Consider the following 18974-nt stretch of genomic DNA (forward strand, 5'->3'; position numbering starts at 1 on the left):
TCTTTGCCAAAACTTTTATTCTTCTTTGCATGATGTATAGGACTTCCACTTCATTTTATAAAGTTCTTTGTATTTTTTTCTTTTAGAGTTAAATTTTGTGGTGGAAAATGACAATTTAGTCAGAAGGGTCTTGTTTTCTATTCAATAAAGATCTCCAAAAGTATTTTCTAAAAAGGAAACTTTTACTGTATATTAAGAATCATGCTATAGATCAATTAAATATTAGTCTATCTTATGATAATATTTTGACAATTAAAAAAGCTGCAGAACACAACAAAAAATGACTGAATGAGCTTTTTGTGAATAGAAATTGACAGTTTTCACAGAAGCTCAAAGGTAAATATTCCGAAAAACAATTTAGATAACCAAAACTTGTGTATTGAATTTGTGATTATTCTGTGCATTTTATAGGTGTATGATGATATGTATTTGGAGAAATCCTTCTTGTAAAATGCAGGCAATTTTAAATGTAAGGCACTGAGGCAAAATACAGCTTATTAAACAGAAATTTTTTAAGCTATTTTGGTTATATTGTGAAACATACATTTATAAGCACAAATTGACAAGCAAATATATATTTTAGAATTATTTCTTCATATTTCGTTATCAATTGTTGAATTTCTGCAAGAACAAAATTACTGAATATTATCTTTATACATACTTATGCAATCTGCAGCACTAAAATTTACACTTGGTAAATGTGGATCTAAATGACTTATGAATTGAGTAAATTGAATGATGGAAGACTATGTTATGTTATACTAACAACCACAGTATATGACTGTCTTAAATTAAGCTTATTTGCTCTCACATCATATACACCTCTTAATGACATTTAGGATCCTTCTATAGGAACTTGCTTTAGCAGATCTTTTAATGTAAGAGAATGAAAGAGAAATGAGATAGGAAAGTAGATATTGCTCTAAAAATTATTACCTATGAACAGTACTTGTCATTCCTGCCCATTTCCCAGTAGCTGGATCAAGCTTGGTCTGTGTGTGAGGTCAAAATAGGTAAGACTGTATCTTAGACTGAGGAAATATTGAAACTATTTGCTGCATTGGAATAAAATTTAGCCAAGAATAAGTAGTCAAAATAGAGTTAGAAATCAGGAAAGCAGGCAGAACATTCAAATTAATTTAATTTATTATATGTTGGTGTCAAAAATTGTATTCTTTATTTTTAAACTGTTTTTAGGTACTGTCTCTCTATGTTGCCTAAATGGGCCTCAAAGTAAGAATCCTTCTGTGTTAGCTTGTGAACTTAGATGTGAAATGGAGATGTCAACATAAGTTTGGCAGTAGATTCTAATTTATGTTATTGCTTTTTATTTTGTTTTAGTAGACTCATTTTATATCTACAATACAGATAGCTTCTGTGTTCTGAAGGAGACATCACTTTTCTCTACGAATTGTTTGAATTTAAAATGAAATGACAGCAATTTTGTTTCTAGTCCTGAAAGTTGGTGCAGAATAGAAATCATCTTCCCCCTCTAATAAGTAGAAAATGGGGAAATGTATGCAGTCATACACATACACATAAAAGTATTTCTTTAAAATTAAAAGTAACTCAGTTAACTGGCCATCTTTTTCCACCAAATGAAGTTTCAATTACCTGGCCTGTATTACATCCACAGAGTTGTTAGCCAAAACGTTCCCATTGAAATCCCTAAAACTTAGGCTATTGCAATGACAATAAAATGTGCTCTACAAATTAAGGAAAGGCCTCATTGCTGAAGAGAATGATCACACAACTGTACTAAACATTGTGAGGTCAAGATAATGTTTATATAGTTCCTTCCACACTATGTCCTTTTGCCTTTGGCAACCAAGAGAGATATATAAATAACCAGTCCAGCTATTAAACTTTTGTTCTACAATCTGTCCTGCCTTCAGAATTTGTCAGTGTAGTGGTGGCTCAAAGCTTATAGGAGAAACCAAACATTTACTATTTGACTTAAGGCCTACTCCATGAGATGGAAATCAAAACAGACAGTACCAAAGGGACAAAGCACTAGATACTAGAGAGCTCAGGGACCTCAGATGAAACCAAATGTTACTTGGGTAAAACAAACTAACAATGAAGTGACTCCTAATGTTATTTTGCTGTACTCATAGATCAAGTCCTTCTGTTATCAACAACGAAGTTTCCATCTGCAGTAAATAACAAGTAAAAAGTCCATGTTACAGAATATTCGATCACACTGTGAAACCCAATAATGTATGTATGTTTGTATGTATGTATGTATGTATGTATGTATGTATGTATGTATGCATGCATGCATGTATTGCCCAAATACTGTCTCCCGGTTAACCCTTGCAAATGTCCTCGCCCCCCGCCCCCCGTTCCTCCTTTTTGCCTCTGAGATGGCAGCTTCCACTTCCTCATATCCTCCCACCTGGTGCATGAAGTCACTGCAGGATTAGGTTCATCCTTTCCCACTGAGGCTATTCTGTTAAATTTAATTATTACCCCTTAGAAACCTGTTTTTTTTTTTTTTGTAATGAGAAACAGAACAATTGGGTCGAGATAAAAGAGAAGGTAAGAAGTAAGTTGGGAAGTGTATAGGGAAGAAAAACTGGTTTCAGAATATATTGTGTGAGAAAATATTTATTTGTTTGTTTCTCTATTTATTTATGTGTTTATTTACATCCAAATGCTGCTTCCTCTTCCAGTAACTTTCTCATAAGTCTCTTACACATCCCCTCTTCCCTTCTCACCTGAGAGGGTGAGGTTTCCCCTGGGTATTTCTCTACTCTGGCACATCCTCTCCCACTGAGGCCAGACCAGCAGCTATGATGATTGAGCTGTGTGTCTGCTACACATGTGCCAGGGGCCTCATTCCTGACTGTATGGTCTTTAGGGGCTTAGTCTCTGAGAGAGCCCACAGGTCCAGTTTAGTAGACTTTGCTGGTCTTCCTGTAAGGTTTCCTTCTCTTTCAGGGCATCCAATCTTTACCCCAACCCGTCCATAAGTTTCCCATAAATCCATCCAAAGTTTGTCTATGGGTATCTGCATTGGCTTCAGAGGACAATAATGCTAGGCCCCTTTCTGCAATCATAACAGAATATCTTTTTTAAAGAAAAGTCAAAAATAAAATAGAAAAATCTCTTATTTCAATTAAATTAATGTCAAATACTTTACATTCTCCTAAAGTCTCATTAGTTCTGTTTATTTCCTGTCTATCTATACCTTGTTCTTATTTGCAAGTCATTTTGTTTTGTTAATACCTGAACACTTGCTGTTTATTCTCTCTACTATGTACTTTTCCTGCCTTAGACACCTTTATGGGTATTTATATTATGATGACATGCACATTTTACATTATCTATAATTTAATAAAGATAAAACCATTTTTATTATCTTTATTTTCATTTTCCATACTTTTTTACTTATGAATTTTCATGAATAAATATTATTGTCTGGTGCTCTTATTCTTCCTATAACCACCATCATTCCTAAGGATATGACTCCTTTCCTAAACGGCAGCCTCAGCTCCAAACTACTTATTGAAACTGTACTCCATATGAGAGAAAATATGTTCTTTTTGTTACCGCACTTTATTTCCCTTAAATTGATTTTCTGTCCTTCCCTGCAGAACCCTTCTGTTTGTATAATCCCCTCTACTTTTCTATATGATGATATTTAATACTGCATAATTACAGTATTCTTTATATCTGAATAAAGTTAATCTGTGATTTCATCAAATTTTTTAAACTAGTCATATGTTGAAGTATATAGGCTGGTTTCATACCTCAACTACTGTGTTATACACTAAGCATAGATGATTTTCTTTCAGATATGTTCTACAAATAGGGTTCATAATGATTTCTATAGAACCTGTTCTAATTACTAGACACCAGTAGTGAATAAGGGTATCCTTCATTGCCATCCTTATAGAGGAATTTTAATCCATTACCATGCCTATTCTGGCAAAGAATCCCATTTAAGACCTTCCAGATTTGTGAACATGCCACAGATATTGAATCCCTCCAGCTGGAATATAAACATGCCCTTAGCCCTTAGCACACCTCCTTAATTTCTCTGGCTGAAATACAGACATGACTTTAGTACTCACCTTTAATCCCAAACAGGGACATTTACTTGAGGGGCAGAAAGAAGTGGTAAATCAGAAAGAGAGAACATAATGAGTCAGCGATAGGATACATATAACTCTAATGAGGACAGGAAAAAGGAGCAACTTGAGAGAGCAGTGCAGAGTGAGTCAAGGGTAGAAGGCAGTCAGTTGAATCACTGCAGTGGAGTCGAATCAGGTTCATTAGTGCAATTCTTGTAGTGCAATTGAGTTCAGTTGAGCTCGTTGTTAAGTTCCATTCAATTTGTGTAGTCTGTATAGTACAGGTCAGCAGAGACGTTGAAACCAGACAATAAAAAGGAAGCAGAAGATTAGAACATATTGCCAGAGCTAGTTTGCGACCATGTATACAAATTCAGTGAGAAGCTGAAAGAAGCCAGATTGCATCAGGCATTTTGGAGAGACGTTTATGCCACAAAAAGCTGATTTGGACCAGCCATCAAGACTTCAGATAGAACTAGAGCTTATTCCACATTAAATATGAAAGAAGACAATTGTATCCTTTGAATAAAATCTATAATGCTCAATAGAATCTTTGTGTTTTCTTTATGAGAGACATTATACTTGGTATAGGATAGTATCTTACTGTCATTTTAATTTGTATTTCATAGATTGGCAGAGACGTTAAATATTATTTTCAACCATTTGTATCTATTGGCCAGTTGCATTTTTTCTTTTGTGAACTTCATGACCCATCCTCTGAGCACTTAACCAGATGATTTAGTATTTGGTTTTTGATATTTGTGGTTCTCTGTAGATTGTAGATAACTTCCTGTTGGGTTTGGTATTTGGATAAAGATTTCCCAACTCTGCATGTTTTGTTCATTGTGCTGATATTTTTGTTTTGTTTTATGTTTATGTACAAATGAATTGCTACTATCAGTTCATCAAATCCATTTGTCAATTCTTGCCTATGCTTTTTCTTTAACCTGTGTTTTCTTGTAGCACTATCAGTGTTTCAGGTCTTTCAAGTTGATCTTTGATTAATTTAATAAATTAATAAGAATTTAATTCTCACGTATGAGGACATTCAGTTTTTCAAGCAACATTTGATGTAGACTCTCTCTTCTTTTTGTTTAATGTTTGCCCTTGACATGTTCTGCAAAATTAGGAGTGACTATCTATGTAGAAAAGGAAGATAAATTATTAAAGACATATTTACTGGAATTTCGAATATTTTATATCTCATAGAAAAGAGAAATATAGATCACAGGTAAGATTATCACATAGTTATTGAATTAATTTTGGGTGCAACTCCAACTAAGATACTCAGGGGTTGGGGTAAGAAGGCACTGAATCAACAACACAGTCTCTGGGAGTCAGGCAAATGGCAAAAGTGAACATGATAATTGCAGGAACTGTGAAAACCTTTACACTTTCTCCCAGTATCTCATTGGCTCTCAAGTAGCGAGAGGTAGAGCTGTCTCTTTCTCATTGTCTCACACCATTGGCTGATCTAGGGTCAGCAGTCTCTAGCCATCCCAGCAGATTCTAGGTTGTTCCTGGGAGGAAGTGTTCAGCATTGCAGATAGGCCTGGGAGGCTAAGTTCTTCTACATTTCCACCCTTTTGTTTTTATTTTTGGTAGCCCACTGGGAGTCAGAGTTCTTTACTCCAGCCTAGTTGACTCCATATCAGGGGGCCTCTAGTATAGTGGACAGTATCTTAGGTTGTCCTGCCAAGTTCTTACCCATCATTGATTAATGACTCCCAAAGGACAGCCATGACACAAGAAGGAGGCAGGAGGAGGAGGAGGAGGAGGAGGAGGAGGAGGAGGAGGAGGAGGAGGAGGAGGAGGTGATTATGTCTCAGACTATAGCATAAGACACTATTGATTAGGACTGACTAGCTAAAAAATTTGATTCCCTTAATGTAATGGGCCAGTTGTTCATAGGTCTGAGAAATCTTTTTACTTGAAAGAGTTTAAGGCAAATGGATTAAAAAATGGGGATCGCAAGCAAGTAGAGACATATCTCTATCAAGTGCCACCTCATCAGCCAGAAGGTCTATGGGGAAGAGACTTGGTCCTTGTCCTCCTTTTCCATGGCTCATCAGATGTCTCATAATGGCATCTACCATGATATTGTGGAGTCTGTGGAAATATACATGCATATCCTCACACTTATGCCAGCAAAAGAACAGGTGATTGTCATTGTGATGTTAGGCAATCTCATCATTGTACCAATGGAAGAGGGCAATTCCTGGCTAGAAAATCCCAATGTGTATAAGCAGGGCTTGTTCCCCAATCATATCATCAAAGTTGATGACGTTTAGGTGAAATAAGGCCTCTGCCAGGGACAGGTTAGGCCACATTTGGACCGTGGAGGTAACATGAGTCAGCACCTACTTTAGAATCCAATTGGGAGACCCAGTGAGAGAGAGACCCAACCGCCTGGTCAGGTGGGCACTCCTGAGGCTGCAGAGCGGAAGAGACCACCAACACTGCTCACCCCTGCCCACATCCCTGGCCCAAGAGGAAGCTGTATAAGGCCTCTGGGCTCCCGTGGGGGAGGGCCCAGGAGCAGCAGGACACCTGCCAGAGACACCGCCCAGACCCTGAAGGAAACAGACCGGATAAACAGTTCTCTGCACCCAAATCCCGTGGGAGGGAGAGCTAAACCTTCAGAGAGGCAGACAAGCCTGGGAAACCAGAAGAGACTGCTCCCTGCACACACATCTCGGACGCCAGAGGAAAAAGCCAAAGACCATCTGGAACCCTGGTGCACTGAAGCTCCCGGAAGGGGCGGCACAGGTCTTCCTGGTTGCTGCCGCTGCAGAGAGCCCCTGGGCAGCACCCCACGAGCGAACCTGTGCCTCGGGACCGCAGGTAAGACCAAATTTTCTGCTGCAAGAAAGCTGCCTGGTGAACTCAAGACACAGGCCCACAGGAACAGCTGAAGACCTGTAGAGAGGAAAAACTACACGCCCGAAAGCAGAACACTCTGTCCCCATAACTGACTGAAAGAGAGGAAAACAGGTCTACAGCACTCCTGACACACAGGCTTATAGGACAGTCTAGCCACTGTCAGAAATAGCTGAACAAAGTAACACTAGAGATAATCTGATGGCGAGAGGCAAGCGCAGGAACCCAAGCAACAGAAACCAAGACTACATGCCATCATCGGAGCCCAATTCTCCCACCAAAACAAACATGGAATATCCAAACACACCAGAAAAGCAAGATCTAGTTTCAAAATCATATTTGATCATGATGCTGGAGGACTTCAAGAAAGACATGAACACACTTAGGGAAGCACAGGAAACATTAATAAACAAGTAAAAGCCTACAGAGAGGAATCGCAAAAATCCCTGAAAGAATTCCAGGAAAACACAATCAAACAGTTGAAGGAATTAAAAATGGAAATAGAAGCAATCAAGAAAGAACACATGGAAACAACCCTGGATATAGAAAACCAAAAGAAGAGACAAGGAGCTGTAGATACAAGATTCACCAACAGAATACAAGAGATGGAAGAGAGAATCTCAGGAGCAGAAGATTCCATAGAAATCATTGACTCAACTGTCAAAGATAATGTAAAGCGGAAAAAGCTACTGGTCCAAAACATACAGGAAATCCAGGACTCAATAAGAAGATCAAACCTAAGGATAATAGGTATAGAAGAGAGTGAAGACTACCAGCTCAAAGGACCAGTAAATATCTTCAACAAAATCATAGAAGAAAACTTCCCTAACCTAAAAAAAGAGATACCCATAGACATACAAGAAGCCTACAGAACTCCAAACAGATTCGACCAGAAAAGAAACACCTCCCGTCACATAATTGTCAAAACACCAAACGCACAAAATAAAGAAAGAATATTAAAAGCAGTAAGGGAAAAAGGTCAAGTAACATATAAAGGGAGACCTATCAGAATCACACCAGACTTTTCACCAGAAACTATGAAGGCCAGAAGATCCTGGACTGATGTTATACAGACCCTAAGAGAACACAAATGCCAGCCCAGGTTACTGTATCCAGCAAAACTCTCAATTAACATTGATGGAGAAACCAAGATATTCCATGACAAAACCAAATTTACACAATATCTTTCTACAAATCCAGCACTACAAAGGATAATAAATGGTAAAGCCCAACATAAGGAGGCAAGCTATACCCTAGAAGAAGCAAGAAACTAATCGTCTTGGCAACAAAACAAAGAGAATGAAAGCACACAAACATAACCTCACATCCAAATATGAATATAACGGGAAGCAATAATCACTATTCCTTAATATCTCTCAATATCAATGGCCTCAACTCCCCAATAAAAAGACATAGATTAACAAACTGGATACGCAACGAGGACCCTGCATTCTGCTGCCTACAGGAAACACACCTCAGAGACAAAGACAGACACTACCTCAGAGTGAAAGGCTGGAAAACAACTTTCCAAGCAAATGGTCAGAAGAAGCAAGCTGGAGTAGCCATTCTAATATCAAATAAAATCAATTTCCAACTAAAATTCATCAAAAAAGATAAGGAAGGACACTTCATATTCATCAAAGGAAAAATCAACCAAGATGAACTCTCAATCCTAAATATCTATGCCCCAAGTACAAGGGCAACTACATACGTAAAAGAAACCTTACTAAAGCTCAAAACACACATTGCACCTCACACAATAATAGTGGGAGATTTCAACACCCCACTCTCATCAATGGACAGATCATGGAAACAGAAATTAAACAGTGATGTCGACAGACTAAGAGAAGTCATGAGACAAATGGACTTAACGGATATTTATAGAACATTCTATCCTAAAGCAAAAGGATATACCTTCTTCTCAGCTCCTCATGGTACTTTCTCCAAAATTGACCATATAATTGGTCAAAAAACGGGCCTCAACAGGTACAGAAAGATAGAAATAATCCCATGCGTGCTATCGGACCACCACGGCCTAAAACTGGTCTTCAATAACAATAAGGGAAGAATGCCCACATATACGTGGAAGTTGAACAATGCTCTACTCAATGATAACCTGGTCAAGGAAGAAATAAAGAAAGAAATTAAAAACTTTTTAGAATTTAATGAAAATGAAGATACAACATACTCAAACTTATGAGACACAATGAAAGCTGTGCTAAGAGGAAAACTCATAGCGCTGAGTGCCTGCAGAAAGAAACAGGAAAGAGCATATGTCAGCAGCTTGACAGCACACCTAAAAGCTCTAGAACAAAAAGAAGCAAATACACCCAGGAGGAGTAGAAGGCAGGAAATAATCAAACTCAGAGCTGAAATCAACCAAGTAGAAACAAAAAGGACCATAGAAAGAATCAACAGAACCAAAAGTTGGTTCTTTGAGAAAATCAACAAGATAGATAAACCCTTAGCCAGACTAATGAGAGGACACAGAGAGTGTGTCCAAATTAACAAAATCAGAAATGAAAAGGGAGACATAACTACAGATTCGGAGGAAATTTAAAAAATCATCAGATCTTACTATAAAAACCTATATTCAACAAAATTTGAAAATCTTCAGGAAATGGACAATTTCCTAGACAGATACCAGGTATCGAGGTTAAATCAGGAACAGATAAACCAGTTAAACAACCCCATAACTCCTAAGGAAATAGAAGCAGTCATTAAAGGTCTCCCAACCAAAAAGAGCCCAGGTCCAGACGGGTTTAGTGCAGAATTCTATCAAACCTTCATAGAAGACCTCATACCAATATTATCCAAACTATTCCACAAAATTGAAACAGATGGAGCCCTACCGAATTCCTTCTACGAAGCCACAATTACTCTTATACCTAAACCACACAAAGACACAACAAAGAAAGAGAACTTCAGACCAATTTCCCTTATGAATATCGACGCAAAAATACTCAATAAAATTCTGGCAAACCGAATTCAAGAGCACATCAAAACAATCATCCACCATGATCAAGTAGGCTTCATCCCAGGCATGCAGGGATGGTTTAATATACGGAAAAGCATCAACGTGATCCATCATATAAACAAACTGAAAGAACAGAACCACATGATCATTTCATTAGATGCTGAGAAAGCATTTGACAAAATTCAACACCCCTTCATGATAAAAGTCCTGGAAAGAATAGGAATTCAAGGCCCATACCTAAACATAGGAAAAGCCATATACAGCAAACCAGTTGCTAACATTAAACTAAATGGAGAGAAACTTGAAGCAATCCCACTAAAATCAGGTACTAGACAAGGCTGCCCACTCTCTCCCTACTTATTCAATATAGTTCTTGAAGTTCTAGCCAGAGCAATCAGACAACAAAAGGAGATCAAAGGGATACAGATCGGAAAAGAAGAGGTCAAAATATCACTATTTGCAGATGACATGATAGTATATTTAAGTGATCCCAAAAGTTCCACCAGAGAACTACTAAAGCTGATAAACAACTTCAGCAAAGTGGCTGGGTATAAAATTAACTCAAATAAATCAGTTGCCTTCCTCTATACAAAAGAGAAACAAGCCGAGAAAGAAATTAGGGAAACGACACCCTTCATAATAGACCCAAATAATATAAAGTACCTCGGTGTGACTTTAACCAAGCAAGTAAAAGATCTGTACAATAAGAACTTCAAGACACTGAGGAAAGAAATTGAAGAAGACCTCAGAAGATGGAAAGATCTCCCATGCTCATGGATTGGCAGGATTAATATAGTAAAAATGGCCATTTTACCAAAAGCAATCTACAGATTCAATGCAATCCCAATCAAAATACCAATCCAATTCTTCAAAGAGTTAGACAGAACAATTTGCAAATTCATCTGGAATAACAAAAAACCCAGGATAGCTAAAGCTATCCTCAACAATAAAAGAACTTCAGGGGGAATCACTATCCCTGAACTCAAGCAGTATTACAGAGCAATAGTGATAAAAACTGCATGGTATTGGTACAGAGACAGACAGATAGACCAATGGAATAGAATTGAAGACCCAGAAATGAACCCATACACCTATGGTCACTTGATTTTTGACAAAGGAGCCAAAACCATCCAATGGAAAAAAGATAGCATTTTCAGCAAATGGTGCTGGTTCAACTGGAGGGCAACATGTAGAAGAATGCAGATCGATCCATGCTTATCACCCTGTACAAAGCTTAAGTCCAACTGGATCAAGGACCTCCACATCAAACCAGACACACTCAAACTAATAGAAGAAAAACTAGGGAAGCATCTGGAACACATGGGCACTGGAAAAAATTTCCTGAACAAAACACCAATGGCTCATGCTCTAAGATCAAGAATCGACAAATGGGATCTCATAAAACTGCAAAGCTTCTGTAAGGCAAAGGACACTGTGGTTAGGACAAAACGGCAACCAACAGATTGGGAAAAGATCTTTACCAATCCTACAACAGATAGTGGCCTTATATCCAAAATATACAAAGAACTCAAGAAGTTAGACCGCAGGGAAACAAATAACCCTATTAAAAAATGGGGTTCAGAGCTAAACAAAGAATTCACAGCTGAGGAATGCCGAATGGCTGAGAAACACCTAAAGAAATGTTCAACATCTTTAGTCATAAGGGAAATGCAAATCAAAACAACCCTGAGATTTCACCTCACACCAGTGCGATTGGCTAAGATCAAAAACTCAGGTGACACCAGATGCTGGCGAGGATGTGGAGAAAGAGGAACACTCCTCCATTGTTGGTGAGATTGCAGACTGGTAAAACCATTCTGGAAATCAGTCTGGAGGTTCCTCAGAAAATTGGACATTGAACTGCCTGAGGATCCAGCTATACCTCTCTTGGGCATATACCCAAAAGATGCCTCAACATATAAAAGAGACACGTGCTCCACTATGTTCATCACAGCCTTATTTATAATAGCCAGAAAATGGAAAGAACCCAGATGCCCTTCAACAGAGGAATGGATACAGAAAATGTGGTACATCTACACAATGGAATATTACTCAGCTATCAAAAACAACGAGTTTATGAAATTCGTAGGCAAATGGTTGGAACTGGAAAATATCATCCTGAGTGAGCTAACCCAATCACAGAAAGACATACATGGTATGCACTCATTGATAAGTGGCTATTAGCCCAAATGCTTGAATTACCCTAGATCCCTAGAACAAACGAAACTCAAGATGGATGATCAAAATGTGAATGCTGCACTCCTTCTTTAAATGAGGAAAAAGAATACCCTTGGCAGGGAAGGGAGAGGCAAAGATTAAAACAGAGACTGAAGGAACACCCATTCAGAGCCTGCCCCACATGTGGCCCATACATATACAGCCACCCAATTAGACAAGATGGATGAAGCAAAGAAGTGCAGACCGACAGGAGCCGGATGTAGATCGCTCCTGAGAGACACAGCCAGAATACAGCAAATACAGAGGCGAATGCCAGCAGCAAACCACTGAACTGAGAATAGGTCCCCTATTGAAGGAATCAGAGAAAGAACTGGAAGAGCTTGAAGGGGCTCGAGACCCCAAAAGTACAACAATGCCAAGCAACCAGAGCTTCCAGGGACTAAGCCACTACCTAAAGACTATACATGGACTGACCCTGGACTCTGACCCCATAGGTAGCAATGAATATCCTAGTAAGAGCACCAGTGGAAGGGGAAGCCCTGGGTCCTGCTAAGACTGAACCCACAGTGAACTAGTCTATGGGGGGAGGGCGGCAATGGGGGGAGGGTTGGGAGGGGAACACCCATAAGGAAGGGGAGGGGGGAGGGGGATGTTTGCCCGGAAACCGGGAAAGGGAATAACACTCGAAATGTATATAAGAAATACTCAAGTTATTAAAAAAAAAAAGAAAAAAAAAATAAAAAAAAAATAATCCAATTGGATCTTTCTACTATCACCTAGCCTGGCTGGTAATAGAGAATCCCAAAAGTATGATAAATCCTCTATGAGGCAGCAAACTCAGTGAGTTTTTCAGAGACATAAGCAGGGCCAATATCAATCTACAAAGCCCAAGGTATGCCCATAACCAACATAACAGTTTCCTTATCCTTCATGATATGGGAGTCTTTTTCTTCAGTCAAGGCCACAACATATATAAAGGATGGGCAGTCATCTACAATAACATTTACATATCTAAGATAACCAAAAGCAAGATAGTGAGTTACATCAAATAGCATTAGAGAGTAACCGTCTTGTGATGACACTTCTGTATGGCATGAGCAGGTTGAAGGTGGCACTAGATATTGCAAGATGTTAACATTATGTCACAGATAATAAGTTTTATGGGGGAAATGTGAAATTATTGATTTAAGGCTCTTGCCTGTTCCAATAGTCCCAGGTAAACAATCATTAAATCAGTCATCTCATTGCTCCTAGCCAAGATTCCTAGAAGCCTAAAGTGGTATCTGATGTGAGAAATGGACCATGGCTGTGACCTATTCTCCAGGGCTCCTTGAAGGGATTTCATAAGAATGTGTATGGAACTATTCTGGTCTTTTAAAATAGGAGAATGATAGTGTTTGAGGAGCCTGTACAGAATATTTGCTGTATGAATATATATATTGATAAGAACAGCCTGATAGAGTTCAGAGATCCTCAGGAGTCACAATAACTCCTCTAATTAGACTGATCCAGGGTTCAAAATGATGTGAGTAGCATCTTTCAAGCCTGGCCTCTGTAGTAAAATCTCATATCTTTCATTGTTGGTATATAAGAAGGCCATTATGAGGAGACTGTAAGGCTTAATGTCATTAGGTAAATAGAGAAGGAATTCCTGGATCTTATTGAGGGGTGGGTGGTTATCAAGAGTGCCCAAGTAGCCTGTCATCGTTTCTTGAAAACTAAGGGAATCTGTCCATTAAGGTTTAGAGCGCTTAAGAGAAAAAGGCAGGATTATAATTTCTTCTTCCCAAGACCCTCACCTTAGGTGCAAGAGTAACGGGAATTTAATATTTGGAGGTTACCTTACATAGGTCTGAGTGAGCTTGATGCAGCCACATGAGGGGTTCATCTTGCCACAGGGTCCTTAGGACCCCCTCCATGGTCCAAAAACCTATGGTCCACAAACCTATTCCCAGAAAATGCCTCAAAAAGGGTGATGTCTTTTAAGGCTCATGTCAGACAAACAAATAATTATCCTCTACAGAAGTTTCTTAGCATCGTGGGTAAGGGTGATCTTAGTAGAGGGTCTATCAGGGACCTCCAAGAGAAGATATTTTTCACCTCCTAGACAGGGATTGGGAGAAGTGGCTATAAACAATTAATAGTCCCAAATAGTTGTTGAAGTTACACAGGGACTAAGTCTCTTTCTAAGATATAAAGATCTTGGGTCTAATCTGTTTAGAAATAGAGAATCCCAGAAAGGCATACTTTAAGGACCACTCTAGGAAGATTGTACCAACCATAATAGGTTTGTAAGTGAATGGCCCACTGTCTTAAGAACTGTTCAGAGTATGAGGGAGGGAGAGTCAGGCCCCAATTCTAATTAAAGGGAGATCAGTCAGGGGTGTAGGGACCCAAGAGTGGTTGGCTGCATCAGGTCTGATGTTGACAAGTAAAGGGAAACAGCTGCATGGCAGGGCTTGTGGGAATACAAGCACAGGAAGTTGTAAGTCTTGGGGAGGTGGGGTGGTAGGGTCCATGGACAAAGTTCACTCCACAGAAACAGAGAGGTGGAGGGGGGTGTCTTGCAGTTGACACCTTCAAAAAGTGAGGCAGTTTAGCTGGCTCCAAGTAGTCTGCACTGACCAGAGAGTTGGAGGAGGAACAATTATGGACATATTTACACACTCCTGTTGCTGACAAAGTTTATTGTGGGAAGCATTCACTTCTTCCGGGGAGGACAATTTTAGACTAGCAATAAATTGCAAGAAAAATTGGAGCAAAAGAACAAGGGATGGGGGGAACTATCCTCAAATTCACTTCATATCTCTGGGCCAAAAACCTTCATCCATAAATCGGGTTCCCATTTGTCCTTAGGAGAGATCTTTGGGGCTAGAACTGCCACCTCTGTCCAGAAGTTTTCCAGATTCAAGGACATGACATTCATGTCCCTGGGGAGAAAGAGGAACTTAAGGGCTCTTATTTGGGGCTCCATACAGTGGGGAGGAAGGCTACCCACAGCAGAGGAGACACACAGGTAAACATACAAGAAAGGAAAAAAGCAAGGAATGAGGAAACTGCGTGTCAGATGGATGTGTCTTGTGCTTAGTGGGGGAGACCTGTTGTTTGCTAGTCTATGGCCATATACCCACAGGGTGTCTCTAGTTGAGGAAGGCCATTGGTGGAAAAGGAGGGACGAGTCCTTGGTTCAGTGTCCTAGATGATCTGTTCCTATCAAGGATGGTCAGTATCCTGGGTGGAAATGCCTGATGAACTGAAAGTCAAACGGAATGCACCTCTCTATCTGGACAAACTATATAAAGGAATAAGAGGGAGTCTCCATGCTTCCCTCTCACAGGGGCAAAGCACATGGAAAAAGAAGGGGTAACACTGAAAAAACACAGAAGGGGGCAATTGACCATGCCACCATGAGAAAAAGTCTTATTTGGATGAATTTAAGATGACAATTACAATGAAAAATTAAAGCCAGACCCAAGCAAGCTCAATACCCATGCCCACACAAGTTGAAAGCCCCACACTGAGTGCCAGATGATTCTTGCCACCCCAACCAAGACACTTGGGGTGGAATTAAGAAAGTGAAGTGTCAATAACACAGGCTTAAGGAGTCTGGCAAGTAGCAAAAGTGGACTGGCTTATTGCAGGTCCTGAGCAACCTTATACTCCCCTCCTGGCATCTCTTTGGTTCACAAATGGCCAGATGTAGAGCTGTCTCTTTCTCATTCACTTGATCCATTTCCTGATCCAGAGGATGGTCTCTAGCCATGTCAGCAGATTCTAGCTTGGCTCTGGGAGGAAGTATCAGTGAAACGTGTGCCAGCATTATGCCTGGGACTGAGTGACTAGCTTCTTCCTACAAATTGATACTAATATCACAAGACTATCTTATAACATTCTTTGAATATAATCTGCTAATGAGCTCTTAACTTGGGAATGAGAGGAAACAAGTGTCACATCAGAGGGCATAAACAGTACAGTTGGCAACATTTCAATGAAACGCTGTTTGATTTTGGAGAGGAAAAAGACATGGGTATGTAATTACACATGGCTGTGTACTGATAGAATACAGGACAAATATCCTGAAATAAAATCCTTCCATGTTCGAGCATGTGGATCAATAAATAGCAGAGAACTAGTTTACTACTTGCATGATCCATCTTTGAAAGAAAAAAAGGAGAGAGAGAGAGAGAGAGAGAGAGAAAGAGAGAGAACAGAGACAGAGAGACAGACAGAGACAGACAGAGACAGAGAGACAGGAGACAAGCTAGTCAAAGCTAATTCAGGTTTCTGACCTCCAGAACTATAAAACGTTACTTTCATCATTTTAAACTAAGTTATTAGAAGAACAGAGAGATAGACATTATATGCACTATTTAGACAGAGTAAAACGGGAAGAGTCAAAGTCCCCATTATGTTTATCAAACTTTTACTCTTGAGAATACTAACCTTAGCCCCAAATGTGTGCTCAAAGAATCAGGAGGCATGCTATCTGCTCTTGAAGGAAAAAGTTTACAAACTGGTGTGATTTTTTCCAATGGGAAAACATGACCATATGGCAGAGATGTTAGAAGCATAAAATCATGCCAACAGGATAATAAACCATAATTTACATGGCCAGCAATCCCAAAGAACTGGCAAGCAAGGAATATCTCTGTAGCAGCTGTTACCATGGCCCCAAAGCCTACAAAAGAGACTGAAAAAGAAACAAAACAAACCAGAAATGGAACCCCCTATGAGATAGTGAATTTGTAAAATTGGGATTTTAGCATGGTGTAATCAAACAGTGCAGAACTATCTTGGCCTGTCTTGACTGTCAGCACAACTCTGCTCAACAAAAGGTTTGTTATACTGGCCAAATTGAGTCAAAACTACCATGTCCTTACCTATAAACAATGTTGTGTCTTCATAGTGATTCTCTTAAAATTGTTCTGAATCACTTAGGAAATAAGACAACATTCTTTTTTACCCTCTCTTCCTTCTTTTCTCCCTTTCTCCCTTTGTTCTCTCATTCATTCCAGTTTCCCTTCCTCTTCTTTTGCAACCTTTCCCTTTCCTCTTTAAATAAAACATGCATAAATCAGATAAATATATGAGTTCCACAGAATACATGTACACAAGTCAATGCTATAGGAGTTTATGATACATGTGTAGAAAATTAAATCTTTATATAGCCACAATAGTAATGTGGATTTACCAGAGAAATTATGAATTTGGGAGGATATACATGTGTGCACATATCTGTGTGTCACTGTATACAAACATACATTAACTTATTAGGATTTATTTTAAATTATTAATGAAACCTGAAGTTTCCAAGGTTTCCTACTTAGTTTAGTTAAGTGTCCAGAAGTCCAATACAATGTGACTCTAAAAACCTGAGACCAAAGACACCTGATGGTTCGTTCACTCTGAAAGCTAGCAAACTCAGAAAAGCGAAAGAGTTAGAGTTTCCATTGTTGGAAAGAGCAAGGGAATCCTCCAATATTAATCTTGTTCTGAAACACTGAAATATATCCCAAACCATCTCAAGGCATCTCAAAGCTGTGCCAATTTAACATACAAAAAATCAACAATCTATTATAAAAACACTTATGGCCATTATTTATATGATTTGGGGGGAAAACATTTTTTTTCTTTAAACGTACTTGTTTTTTCACTTTACAGTCAATTGATGCCCCCTCCTTGCCCTTCCTCATACAGTCCCCTCTATGTAAATTAAACACTTTAAAAGACTATAACTCACCACAATTATTGAATATATCAGCAAACTCTGTCATTTAAAAGTATGAACAAAGAAAGACTTGCTCAGAAAAGTTAGTTTCTTTTGATCTTCCCTTATTATTATTATTCTCTCTAAGGACCAACCTAAAATTTGGGTGAACAGATTTCAGAGAAAGTAGAGTAATTATGACTGGACAGCAGCCAGTCAAAGAGCATAACCCCTAATACTGATCTTCTGGAGACTCAGATAGTCCAATGCATTTGAAGGCAGCCTTGGCTTCAGTGTAAGATCTTGACTCAAATCAACAAATGCATCAAAAATTTTAAAAAATAATGTAAACCACTGAATAAATATATATTAATATAGTTAAACTTAAGTGTTATTTAATTTATTTTTACTTATCATTTATTTTACTATAACCTTGCTAATGAAAAACTACAGGTATATAAGTGATCAATTTTAAGTGTCAAGTGATAAACTGTTTTTATACATATTTTTGAAGGGCTCTGATATTATCTGTATAGACATTTCTTTACACTGTTAAACACAGAACTGGGAAAATTATGAGTAGGAAGACCTGGTTGCATGTATCCTGAAAGAAGTTATTCCCTTTATATTTTAGACAAGGTTTGGTAATACACTTTATTTCCTTTTTTGCTTTAAATGTATTTGTTTTTTACTTTACAGTCAATTGCTGCCCCCTCCTTGTCCTCCCTTATACAGTCCCCTCTATACCCCCTTTCCTTCACCTCTGATAAGTATTCCCCAACCCTGGCATATAATCAAGTGTCTGCAGTGCTAGCTGTATCCTCTTCCATTGAGGACAAACAAGGCTGCCCAGCTAGAAGAATGTATTCCAGACAGGCAATAGCAATTCAGTTGTTCAGGGACTATGTTAAGACCAAACTTTATATTTGCTACATATGTGGGGGGGGGGTAGGCCATGCCCTGCCTGTGTATATTTTTTGTTGATGGTTCAGTCTCTGAGAGCCCCCGAGGGTCCATGTTAGTTGATTCTGTTGGTCATCCTAAGGAGTTCTTCTTGCCTTCAGAGCCCCCAATCCTTCTCCCATAAGAGTCCCCAAGTTCCACCCGCTATTTGGCTATGGGTCTCTGCATCTGTCTGAGTCAGTTACTAGGT

The sequence above is a fragment of the Rattus norvegicus genome, chromosome 3 (genome assembly GCF_021556685.1).
Source record: "Rattus norvegicus strain SHRSP/BbbUtx chromosome 3, alternate assembly SHRSP_T2T, whole genome shotgun sequence".
Lineage (NCBI taxonomy): Eukaryota > Metazoa > Chordata > Mammalia > Rodentia > Muridae > Rattus > Rattus norvegicus.